This window comes from Chiloscyllium plagiosum, chromosome 16 (assembly GCF_004010195.1).
Source record: "Chiloscyllium plagiosum isolate BGI_BamShark_2017 chromosome 16, ASM401019v2, whole genome shotgun sequence".
NCBI classification, from domain to species: Eukaryota; Metazoa; Chordata; class Chondrichthyes; order Orectolobiformes; family Hemiscylliidae; genus Chiloscyllium; species Chiloscyllium plagiosum.
Window position 1 is genome coordinate 17,056,080 of NC_057725.1, and position 12,840 is coordinate 17,068,919.

The window sequence follows — 12,840 nt, forward strand, 5'->3', positions numbered from 1 at the left end:
AGTGGGTTAGTATAGGTTAGGTGGGCTTGGATCGGCGCAACATCGAGGGCCAAAGGGCCTGTACTGCGCTGTATTCTTCTATGTTCTATGTTCTATAATTTTGTAAACTTGCTCCTCTCTCTCTCTCTCCCTGTCTTTCTCTCTAATGAAATAATGGGACTATTGTGCCTTCACCTTGCCTCACATTCGGCCTTATGCCCGAAACGTTGATTCTCCTGTTCCCTGGATGCTGCCTGACCTGCTGCGCCTTTCCAGCAACACATTTCCAGCTCTGATCTCCAGCATCTGCAGACCTCACTCTCTCCTCAACGAAAGAGAATACCATGCCTTACTCCCCCATGATAGAGGTGAAGAAATGGAAGATACCTTTGAGACACTTATTGGCATGCAGCAACAATGATTATGACACAGCAAAAATTAATCTACTTCATGCATATGAATAACATAAGAGATAAAACAATTGTCTTTGACATGCACAGCAAGAAGCAACGACAACAATCCATCCAAATCACAGAAACTAAATGTGACTTGGGCCTTTACTTTCTGTAATATATTACAATGATATAGAATTAAATATAGGGTGCATGATTAAGATATTGATGCAAAAATTGAGCACTGCCCGAAGGTGAAGAAAAAGCTGTGTACTGCAAGATGTTACCAACAATTAATGGACAATGTAGGTGGACAGAAAACTGGTAAATGGAATTCAGTTCAGGGAGATATGAGAAGTACATTTGGAGGGAACAGATGAGGTGAGGGAAAACACAGTAAGTGGTAAGATACTACGAACTGTTATGGGAATGCAGGTCCATCAATCCTGAAGTGCACTTTGGGAAGCAATCACTGATGTCACTAACACATACTGAGAAATCAATAGAAGTGTTGTCCCTTATTGCTCTGCAGTCAGTCCATTGAATGGGACTGTGCCAGGTACTTGTGTTGTTCAACTCAAAAGGTGAAAACTTGGTAAAGATGTCTTGCCTATCTTACTGTCAGTTGATATTGATTAGTACTGATGGACAGAACAATGTACAGCCCTCACTGTTTTGCCTTTGTGATGGAGAATGAATGATAATGATATCTTTCAAGGGAAGATATCATTAATGGATAAATACAGCCTTAATCCATCTACTTTGACAGACCTTGTAACAATTTTTGTCTTTTTAAATTCCCTAACTGTCATGCCCAAAATTTGTTGGTCAGAAATTCTGTTTTGAATTTTTTTTCCGAAAATAATCCAAGATGAGAAGTCTCATTACTCTTGGTCAGAGATTCTTACAGGCTTCAGATTATTTTACACACACCAATCACATTTTCAAGAGGCTACTTTCTTGACTACAGAATCATAGGTTGAAACCCTATTCTGGTATAATATGCTGTACTGATTTAGGGAAATACTGTCAGAGGTGCAGTCTTCTGGATAGATGTTAAATTGAGGCTTTCTGTGCTCTCTAGAGTGACATAAATATTTATTGACATTGAATTCTCATCACAGATGTAATATGTCTGAACTGCAGACTGCAATCAGTAAGGTTACTCCATGATAATCCTCAAAACTGGTGCCCCTCAAGACTTACCATCCTCCTTATACACTTATGACTGTGTGGCCAAATTCTCCTCTAACTCTGTTTGCAAATTTGCTTATGACACCACTGTAGCGGACCAGGTCTTAAACAATGAAGAGACAGAGTATAGGAAAGACATAGGCAGCTCAGAAGTAAGGTGTAAAGACAACAATCTCCCCCTCAATGTCAGCAGAATGAAGGAGCTGTCTTGAGGAAGTGGAGTAGAGGACATATCCCTGTCTATATAAATGGTGCTGAGGTGGAGGTGGTCGAGAGCATTAAGTTCCTGGGAGTAAATATCACCAACGATCTGTCCTGGTCCATCCACTTCAATGCTATAATCAAGAAAGCACACCAATCCTCTACTTTATCAGCAGGCTAAGGAAATTCAGCATGTCAACAATGATTCTCACTAATTTTTATAAACGCATCATAGAAAGCATCCGATCTGGATGCATTGCAACTTGGTATGGCAACACTTTGCCCAAGACTGCGAGAAATTACAGAGAGTTGTGAACACAGCTCAGTCCATCATGTAAACCAGCCTTCCATCCATTCACTCCATTTACGCTTCCTGCTGCCTAGGGAAAGCAGCCAACATAGCCAAAGATGCATTCCAACCCAGTTAATACTCTCTTCCACCCTCTTCCCACAGGCAGAAGATTAAAAAAATTGAAAACAGCTGCTAATAGATTTAAGAACAGCTTCTTCCTCACTGTTATCAAATTTTAGAACTGACCTCTCATATATTAGAGTTGATCTTTCCCTGCACCTTCTCTTTAGCTGTAACACTATTTCCTGCATTCTGTTCTATTACCCTACGTAGGCATGATTTGTCTGGTTAGGATGCAAAGCAGTGTTTTTCTCGATATCACAGTAAATGTGACAATAATAAATCAAATCAAATCAAATGACCTCTCCTGCCATTTATTCGCTGCCGGATTTTAAGGGCTGCATTTCTGAACACCTTTTGAATTGTTATGAGTGTCTTAGAGATTTGGGAGTTGAATTGTGAAACCAGCATCTCAGTGTTGGAATTTTGAGAGAGAAAATAATGAAAGGAGATCTTTTTCTGAGTAAAAGTGAAGTCTGGTCTGCTCTGAATAATGTCTTTATACAATGCTTCATTTCTACCCTGTTGTTGATGGAAGAGTTTGAATGAAGGTTGTTGACTGGCAGCAACAGTTGCAACTGGTTGATGTAAATGGGAATGGTCTCCGGTCCTAATTCGGGTGCAGCTGAACAAACCATGGGTTTGGGTATCAAAGAAGTTGAAAAGTGAGCAGAAATCCTGAAACATTACCTCGCTGAATGGTCTGTTTTGTTCCTGAAGTCTTGTGTTCTTGTTCACCACCTACATCTGTGAATCCAGGATCTGGAAATTTCCCTGGTCATGAACCATAGATTCATTCTCAGTAATGACACCACAGTTGTTAATCCTCTTATGTGAATACTATGGCGCTCCAAGGACATGCAACATGCTGACAATTGGCATCCATACTGATGGGGACTGCCAACAGAAAGAAAACAACATGTTGGCTAATTAGCAGATTCGAAAGTATTTACACAGTTTATATTTGGAGATTATGTCTTCTGCATCATGCTCTAATTCTCTATTTTCAATAACAAACTTGAAAATAATGGTACGCACTATTTAACGTAATGTGTTTCTGATATTTCACATTCATTGCAATGTGCCCACTGACACTTATGAACCAGTTAAATCTTTAGGTTCTTGGTTCATACTGTTATTGAAATCATCCAAATACATATTATCCTGTAACATAATCAAATGTTCCACTTACAGACAACAGTAAAATAAGGAGCAATAATATTCTCTCGATATCATTCTCACAATGCACTGAACAAAATATTAACTAAAATAATCATTTTGTACAGAGTTGTGCCTGCAAGTTAATCAAGCTATTTGAAGTTAAAAAAGATCTGTTAACATATGTTAAATGTTCTGTTCTTGATCACCAAAGACGTAACTGCCAAATCCAGGCCTCTAATGAGCTTCATGATTTGCATGCAGAACATTTCATGTCCATACTATTACACCTGTTCATGACAGCAGCAACTGGAAAGCAGTGGAGAGGTGGGTGTTCAATTATTCATGCTCACACTCTCGTCTGTGCACAGAAATATCGTATAATTCTTTTATGAACAGATGGGATAGAAATGACAGGTGATTACATTCAACTTGTTTATGTCCATTTGTTTATTACTGTTCCATTGGTGCACACAAGATAATATACTTTTTTTCACTTTGCCTTAAACGTTCAGACTGTTGGATTCCACCTCCCTCTCTCCTGCAGGGCTCATAGCAATTTCCCAAGGTCATTGAATTTCTCTGGTTGCGCAGGTTTTTAAAACTTCTTTTGAACTAACTACAATGTTGATGTATCATTGGGAGTAACACCACTCACTGTAGACATAGCCAATCAGTATGGGTAGCAAACTTGCAAAATGGCTAAAAGATTTGACTCCTTGTTCCCACTAGCCATGCCAGCATTGGTTCTTTTTAATAAGAACATAAGAACTAGGAGCAGGAGTAGGCCGTCCGGCCCTTTGAGCCTGCTCCGCCGCTCAATAAGATCATGGCTGATCTTTTCGTGGACTCGGATCCACTTACCCGCACTGTTGTCATATCCCTTAATTCCTTTATTATTCAAAAGAAATCTACCTCAGCTTTAAAACCACTTACTGAAGTAACGTCACTGGGCAAAGTATTCCATGGATTAACAAACCTCTGGGTGAAGATGTTCCTTCTCAATTCAGTCCTACATCTGCTCCCTCTAATCTTGTGGCATTGCCCTCTTGTCCTAGCTTCACCTGCCAATGAAACATCCTCTCCACTTCTATCTTATCTCTTCCCTTCATGATTTTATATGTTTCTATCAGATCCCCTCGCATTCTTCTGAATTCCAATAAACATAATCCCAATCTACTCAGTCTCTCCTCATAAGCCAACACCCTCAACTCTGGAGTCAACCTAGTTTTTATTCTTTAAATAAAAGAATAAAAGGATGTGGGTCAGAGGAGATGATTTCTCCAGGCGTCAGGTGGTGAGGGAGCGGCGGTGAAGGAGGCCCAGGGCCTGCATGTCCTCAACAGAGTGGGAGAGGGAGTTGAAATATTGGCCACGAGGTGGTGGGGTTGATTGGTGTGGGTGTCCTGGAGATGTTCTCTAAAGAGCTCTGTGAAGAGGTGTCCAGTCTCTCCAATGTAGAGGAGACTGCATCGGGAGCAACAGATACAATAAATGACATTGGTGGATGTGCAGGTGAAACTTTGATGCATATGGAAGGCTCCTTTGGGGCCCTTGGATAGAGGTGAGGGAAGAGGTGTGGGCGCAGGTTTTGCAATTCCTGCTGTGGCAGGGGAAGGTGCCAGGACGAGAGGGTGGGTTGTTTGGGGAAGGATGTGGGTCATCCCTGCTTATCCTTTACCTGCAGCTACGGTGGCGAAGTCTAAACCCCTGACAGTAGGCAAGGATCTTCATGAGATCCAAAAGCAATTTACCATGTGAAACTTGGTTTCTCCCTTCCCAGATGCTACCAGGCTGGCTGAACAGTTCCAGTTTCCTGATTTTTATTCCAGACCTTGAGATTCAATCTGGGCTTTTAGTGCAGCACTAAAACGATGGGTGCTTCTGCCTGTGCTGCAGTGCAGGATGGGATTGATGGCCAACACTTGCATGTTGAAGCAATGGACTCCAGGTTCTTTTGGAAGCCAAGTTCCAATTTAGAGCTTTTGACAGTGGCAAAAGGCCAGCTTATGCACCATGCATCTCTGTTGCCAGGCCCATCCACATTCATGTGCATGCTGCCCAAAAGTCTTCATCTAAGTCTCATGCGACAGAACTTACCTGTGAGCTGACTCTCTAGGATACTGGTGTGCAGATTATCATTTCCCCCCTGCATTGACTGCAGGCCACTCCTAACTGCTAACCCATTGCCTCTCGATTCAGCTCTTCCTAAATATGCCCCCAGTAAGACTTGAGTGGTGATGAGGAGGGAGGTGGGTTCTTGCTAGGGTGGGAAAGACCCATGAAAACAGGGTGGAGGTGAGTCTTTTTGGGTTTGGGTGGCTCTTAGCAATGGAGCACAGCTGTTATAACTCAGGCAAGTTTTTTTGCTACCTCAGAGCTTGCTACCTCCAAGTTTCAGGTGGAAACCCCACTTGGGCTCCTTTCCCCAGTTTGGGAACTGCTGCTCTCCTGTTCTTGAAGTTACATGTAGTCCCAATATCTAATGTGGTGATTGTGAACGTCAGATCAACTAATGCTACATCTTGATCAGAAATCTGTTCTTGCTTTCATACTCTTCCTGAAAAGGTTTCATTGGTTAGCTTGACTGGAAATCTTGAGAAGTAGACACCAGAAGAGTTGAAAAGGAGGGCTAGGATGAGGAAAAGGCAAGAGTGAAAACAAGTGATCGCCCCTCTCAATATTAATTAATGGAATACAGGGCACCTTGGTGTTTATTGGTATCTGCAGGGGAGCTGACACCTGAATCAGAACTATTAATCAGAATATATTTCAATAAATGTAGCGAGCCCATGCAATTTCAGTTTTCAATTTTTCAAATTCGATTTCAATTCTTTTCCATTTGTCTAAGGTTAATCACACCAAGGAACTTATTTAAGATTAGTTCTACAATTTATTCATTGCGCAATTATAATGATCCTTGATTCTTCCCTCTACACTTTAAACAAATAGGTCTTTGAATTACATTGATTCCATTCCAGTTTTTTTATTAAGATTCGAAGGCTAATTTCTGCTGCTCCTACAACTGCAGAGAGCACTTATTATTACATTCTGAGGACCCACTGCCCAGTTATTCTGCACAGTTAAGTTAATGAATGATACATCCAGGATATCAAGCTCATAATTAACTCATGTTTTTTCTTCTCTGGGCGCACTAGTCCTCCTCGCCAGATGTGTATAACTGGGGCATTAGCCATTTTGGTTCCTCCTGCAGGTTACTGTTCTCAGTCAAAACAAATTTAAATTTCTCATGTTCCCTTCATTGCTTGACCATAAATCTTGAGCCTTTGTGGCTTCAGTTGAATTATTTTAATGCTGTCAAAATTTCACTGCATGTCATTGATGTAGAAGCACACCATTTGTTTATTTTACATTCCTGTCTTTGTTGGTATGACAGAACATTTTTGTTGCTTTATTTTGAGGATTAGAGGTTTCACCAGAATAGAAAAGGGAACAATTTCAAAAGAAAAGAAGTTACCTGTTGATAATGTTCCAGCACTGTGACTATTTCTTGTCAGAGTGTTTTAAAGAAACACATCAATCGTAAAAGTGGAATGTGTTCTGAATATGACTTTGCTTGAAAATAAAGAAAATTAGCTCCATACGTAATCTCCTGGACACGTTGATTTATATGACTAGTGCCCTCTGTGACCTCAGGTCTACTCTTCAGCATTTAACTGACCACAACATTGCCTATGTTCTTGAGTCATCCTTGAATCTTGAAGATTATTAAAGAGTGGAAATTTCCTCAGAATTGTTCCTGTTTCTGTCTCAGACCTGGTGAAATGATTACTACAGGAGTATAGGAAACCAGAATAGCAAGGGTAAACTATCCAGCCTGTCAAACCTGATCTGCCACTCAATACAATTGTGGTTGGTCTTGAGTTTCAACTTCACTTACCCAGCCACTTCCTATTTTCCTTGATTCACTGATCATTGCCAAAAAATCTCTCTATTCATTGCCTTAAATTTATTCTAGATTGAAATATCCACTTCACTCCGATGCTGATAATTTTGAAGATTTACAATCCTTTGAAGGAATTAATTTCTCATCATCTTAGCCCTAAATGATCAACCCTTTATTCTGAGACTATGACCCCCATATTTTAGGTTCTCTGGGAGCTAGAAGGAATCTCTGAGTCTACCCTCTCAAGCCTGTTCACAACCTTATATTTTTCAATGAGTTCACTTCTTATTCATCTGAATGTCAGAGAACATAAGTCTCTCATCAAGGCAGTAGCTCTGTAAAAATTCTTAGCTATACTTTTTTGCTTTTTTTTATTGTGTGGTTAATGTGAACAGTGTAATTTAGTAGTGGGACAATGCTACTCCTTTAACAAGGTGATGTTGTCCTAGGGTTTTTTTCAGAGAGGTCGTAAAAGACACAGACTCTGAAAAGTCTATGTTGAAGGGTTTTAGGGCCAATTTGATTATAGCTAACAGATACTGCCTCAGCAGAAGGCTTTTAAGTGTAAAAGAAAATTGTACAATGAAAGGGGAGCAGCCAGTTCTCCCAGCTCGGCTTTTCTCTGGTTTGGTTTGGCTTTTAGCATTGGTGTTGAAGAAGGCTGCAGGATCCAAAGAAGCAGGCCCATGGTGATCTCTCTCTGACATGTCTCCTGTAAGACCCTGTGTTTGATTTTAGCTTTTATACCAAGAGGTGTTTATGGGGATTGTTGCAAGTATTTAGAGCAACATCATTAAGTTGGGATAATATGTTGAGTTTTTGGATAGGTTAAGGTATTCTGTTCTCTTTTGTCTGGTTTCATTTGGTAATCTTGTAAATAAATTCTGTTTTGTTTAAAACTGAGTGGTTTGACAAGCTGTATCACTCCTAGAATGTCCACGTTACATGTGCAAAGTTAGGGTCTGGGTTACCCTCTTGAAATGTCTTGAGGGGGTCTGGCCTGGTCCATAACAGATAGCATTTGACAAATAATTTGTTCAAATTGGCAAACTCAAGCATTATCAATGCTCAAAATTTTTTTTTTATTTGATTGTGAATGATAATACAGTAGGTTCCGCTATAAAGTGGTCATTCCATTCTCGTGCAGCCCCATGTTATAAGAAAATCACGCAAGAACAGCATCATTTAAGCTAATGGAGCCTGAATTGTGTTATAGCCAATACACATTGTAAAAGTTTGTGCTATAGTAACAATGTCCCCAATTTGTCAACCGTGTTATAGCGAATTTGCATTAAGGAAACGTGCATTATAGTAGAACCACCTGTATATCTTTAACTTGGAAACAAATGTGTTACATTTCTGTTCCAATACATATTATTTTAAAATTTGTTGAATAAATTTGGTATCTGGTCTTCAATGAACACTATAATATTGTTGAATAGATAAGCATGCTGCCGTGAGCTGTTTCTTTTTAAGTAACTTTAAAAATGCAGGAAGGAAAGTGGTTACAATTTTCAAGTGATGACCTTCATGCGTTAATCAGGGTATACCACAGCCAGATCACCCTTTCTTGAATTCTAAAGGAGAGTCGTATCAGACTCGAAATGTTAATTCTGTTTCTGTTTCTACAGATGCGGCCAGACCCCCTGAAATTTTCTGCTATTTTCTGTTTTTATTTCAGATTTCCAGCACTGCAATATTTTGCTTTTATTTGATTATTCCTGTAAGATCCTGCTTAAACCCAACTTCTTTGACTAAATTCTTTGTTGCTCCTAATGTCTCTTTCTATGACTCAGTAATTATCCTTCAGTTACAGAACTTGACAATGCTGAAGGTACAGTATAACTAATATTATTGCCACTTCAGCAACCGGTCCCAGCAAATGCAACTAATTCACTTTACCTTACTGTGGTTTCAATAGACAAATGTGTTTGTTACAGTCATTGATCTTTTATGTATCTGTATAAAGTCCATTGTCTGATCCACTGCTGCAAAAACATGCAACGTTATTTCTGCTACAGTTTTAGGTCTCATAGGTAGTTAAGCACTATTTCCCAGCAGATGTCATATGGTGACCGTTCTAATTGTGTATGCTTGTATCGGCTGGCAGACGTGTCAGCTAAGTGGTAGAAATCAGCAGAGACATGTACCACATCATTTACATTCAAAGCAAATTTATTTGCTTCTTTTTAATAGTCAGTAATAAAACATTCTTTTTCAGGTTCTCATTTGCTTTTCTTGAATTTTATTTAAATTTGTGTTTAGATTTTCGCAAGTGATGGTCCCGAGAAACAGGTGCACAGAGTACGATTACCAGTGGCTGTTTAAAATTTCAAATGCTGAAAACAACTGAGGTAATTAACTGATTTTCCTTTGTACTGTTAGTTTACTCATGGAGAGAAGGACATATAAAATCTGTGCACACAATATTTGAATGTTCTGATCAGTTTAAGACTGATCGTTTTTTTACCAAGTTTGATTATTTTACATCTTGTCATACATTTTCCTTTTTATCAAGGGACCAAAATTATTTTGAATTATCTCATCTTGTGGACTTCCATAACCTCTTGTTGATTGTCTCAGGGAGTATGGTCTCTGGTGCATGTGTTCAAACCAAGGCTATCTGAAAAGCGATTAGTCTTTAATCCTTCAATATAATTAAAGCATGACTAGAGAATTATCCAAAAACCACATCCTTTCATTTTTATATCTTTTTTTAGTTGTCTTGATGTTCTTCCTAATTCTTTTATTCAGCCAAATTGAGGTAGACATTGTGAGGCTCCTTTCCCAGTGACAGTGATTTTGGATGGATCCATATGGCTCTGAGACACTGATAGAATGCCCACATGTGTGTACGACACAATTTCTTTTCCATTGTGTTCTTGAGAAAATACTTGCTCATGTTTTGTTCTTATGTATGAGGTTGGGAGCCATCCATCATTTTGGTTACAATGTGGATACTTGCAAGTAGCAAAATGGTGTATTTCAACATAATTTGTCACATGTTTACTGCTTACAAATGAATGGAAGGCTCTTCCTTTGAAGATCTTGTCCCTTTCAGTGAATTGTCATCAGGGAAATCACAATGGAGAATTACCAAGGTCAACACATAACTGAACTAACAACAGTTGTTGAGGTATAGTTATTAATCCAGCATGCATCATGAAACTTATTATTTTAATAGCAGTGATAACCATTTGCATTTATATAGAGTTCATCTCATTAAAAAAATCCCTAAGTGCTTTGTAAGCCAGTGAAGCGAGCAGATAAGTAGGAAGTAAAGTGGGGGAGGAATCTTAAAGATCAAGACAAACAGAACATTGTTAGAAGGATTGAAGAAAGCAAGCAACAAGGTAGAAAAATCAAAGCACTTTTCGGAGAGAATTTTGGACATAAGTTATATTTGAAATTTACCCACTAGGTGGCATATTTTTTGATACCAACCAGTTCGAATGATGTGACTGCCTCTAATCCTTCTAATTTTTATTAGTCTAAGTTACTGATAGTGTGTGGGAAGAACGCCACCAGAAAGTGTTCAACAGAACATAGAAAATTACAGCGCAGTACAGGCCCTTCAGCCCTCGATGTTGCGCCTACCAGTAAAACCAATCTGAAGCCCATCTAATCCACACTAGCCAATTCTTGTCCATATATGTATCCAATGACCATTTAAATACCCTTCAAGTTGGTGAGTCTACGACAGTTGCAGGCAGTGCATTCCATGCCCCTACCTACTCTGACATCTGTCCTACCTCTATCACGCCTTAATTTAAAGCTATGTCCCCTCGTGTTAGTCATCGCCATCCAAGGAAAAAGGCTCTCACTGTCCACCCTATCTAACCCTCTGATTATTTTATATGTCTCTATTAAATCACCTCCTTCCCTCCAATGAAAACAGCCTCAAGTCCCTCAGCCTTTCCTCATAAGACCTTCCCTCCATACCAGGCAACATCGTAGTAAATGCCCTTGGAACCTTTCCAAAGCTTCCACATCCTTCCTATTATGTGGTAACCAGAACTGTATGCAATACTCCAAGTGTGGCCGCACCGGAGTTTTGTACAGCTGCAGCATGACCTCATGGTTCCGAAACTCAATCCCTCAAATAATAAAAGTTAACACACCATATCAACCTGGGTGGCAACTTTTAGGGATCTATGTACATGGACACCGAGATCTCTCTGCTCATCTACACTACCAAGAATCTTACCATTAGCGTAGTACTCTTTCTTCCAAAGTGAATCACCTCACACTTTTCCGCATTAAACTCCATTTGTCACTTCTCAATCCAGCTCTTCAGCTTATCTATGTCCCTCCATAACCTGCAACATTCTTTGTCACTATTCACAACTCTACTGAACTTAGTGTCATCCGCAAATTTACTAACCTATCCTTCTTGGCCCTCATCCAGGTCGTTTGTATAAGTGACAAACGGCAGTGGACCCAAAACAGATCCTTGCTGTATACCATTAGTAACTGAAGTCCAGGATAAGCATTTCCCACCAACCATCACCGTCTTTCAGCTAGCCAATTTCTGATCCAAACCCCAAAACACCCTCAATCCCATGCCTCAGTATTTTGTGCAATAGCTTACTGTGGGGAATCTTATCAAATGCCTTACTGAAATCCATATATACCAGCTTTACCCTCATCCACCGGTTTGGTCACCTTTTCAAAGAGTTCAATAAGGTTTGTGAAGCATAACCTACCCTTCACAAAACCGTGTTGACTATCCATAATCAACTTAATCCTTTCTAGATGATTATAAATCCTATTTCTTATAATCCTTTCCAGCACTTTATCCACAACCGAAGTAAGGCTCACTGGTCTATAATTACCAGGGTTGTCTGTATTCCCCTTCTTGAACTAGGAGACAACATTTGCTATCCTCCAGTCTTCTGGTACTATTCCTGTAGACAATAACAACATAAAGATCAAAGCCAAAGACACGGCAATCTCCTCCCTGGCTTCCCAGAGAATTTTTGGATAAATCCCATTCAGCCCAGGGGACTTATCTATTTTTACACTTTCCAGAATTGCTAACACTTCTTCCTTGCAAACCTCAATCCCATCTAATCTAGTAGCCTGTTTCTCAGTATTCTGCTTGACAACATTGTCTTTTTCAAATGTGAATACTGATGAAAAATATTCATTTAGCACTTCGCCTATCTCCTCTGACTCCACGCACAACTATCCACGACTCTCCTTGATTGGCCCTAATCTTACTCTAGTCATTCTTTCATTCCTGATATAGCTATAAAAAACCTTGATCCTATCTGCCAATGACTTCTCATGTCCCCTGTTGGCTCTTCTTAACTCTCTCTTTCGGTCATTCCTGGCTAACCTGTAACTCAAATACCCTAACTGAACCATCACATCTCATCCGAACATAAGCCTTCTTCCTCCGTTTGACAAGAAAAGATAGGCTTAATCCTGAAAAGCCAAATAGGTTTATTAATTGTGTTTAATAGCTAGTTACATTTCATTTGCATTATGTGATAAAATATCGTGAGGCTGTCAGATTTGACATTATTGTAAATATGAATTACTATTAGCTACATGAATTTAGCATTTGCAATTAATGCAATTCAGCTCCTCAC

The 12,840-nt window shown here is 39.5% G+C and overlaps 1 protein-coding gene across 10 annotated transcripts in view; it reads left to right on the top strand.

Moving 5' to 3' along the window:
• lrrc4ca (leucine rich repeat containing 4C, genome duplicate a) overlaps window positions 1-12,840 on the top strand; it is a 994,912-nt gene that overhangs the window by 152,088 nt on the left and 829,984 nt on the right. For all 10 annotated transcript variants that reach the window (XR_006313900.1, XR_006313901.1, XR_006313902.1 and 7 more), the window contains exon 2: window positions 9,509-9,597. The gene's annotated coding sequence lies outside the window, so the exon portion shown is untranslated. The remainder of the gene's footprint in view (window positions 1-9,508; window positions 9,598-12,840) is intronic.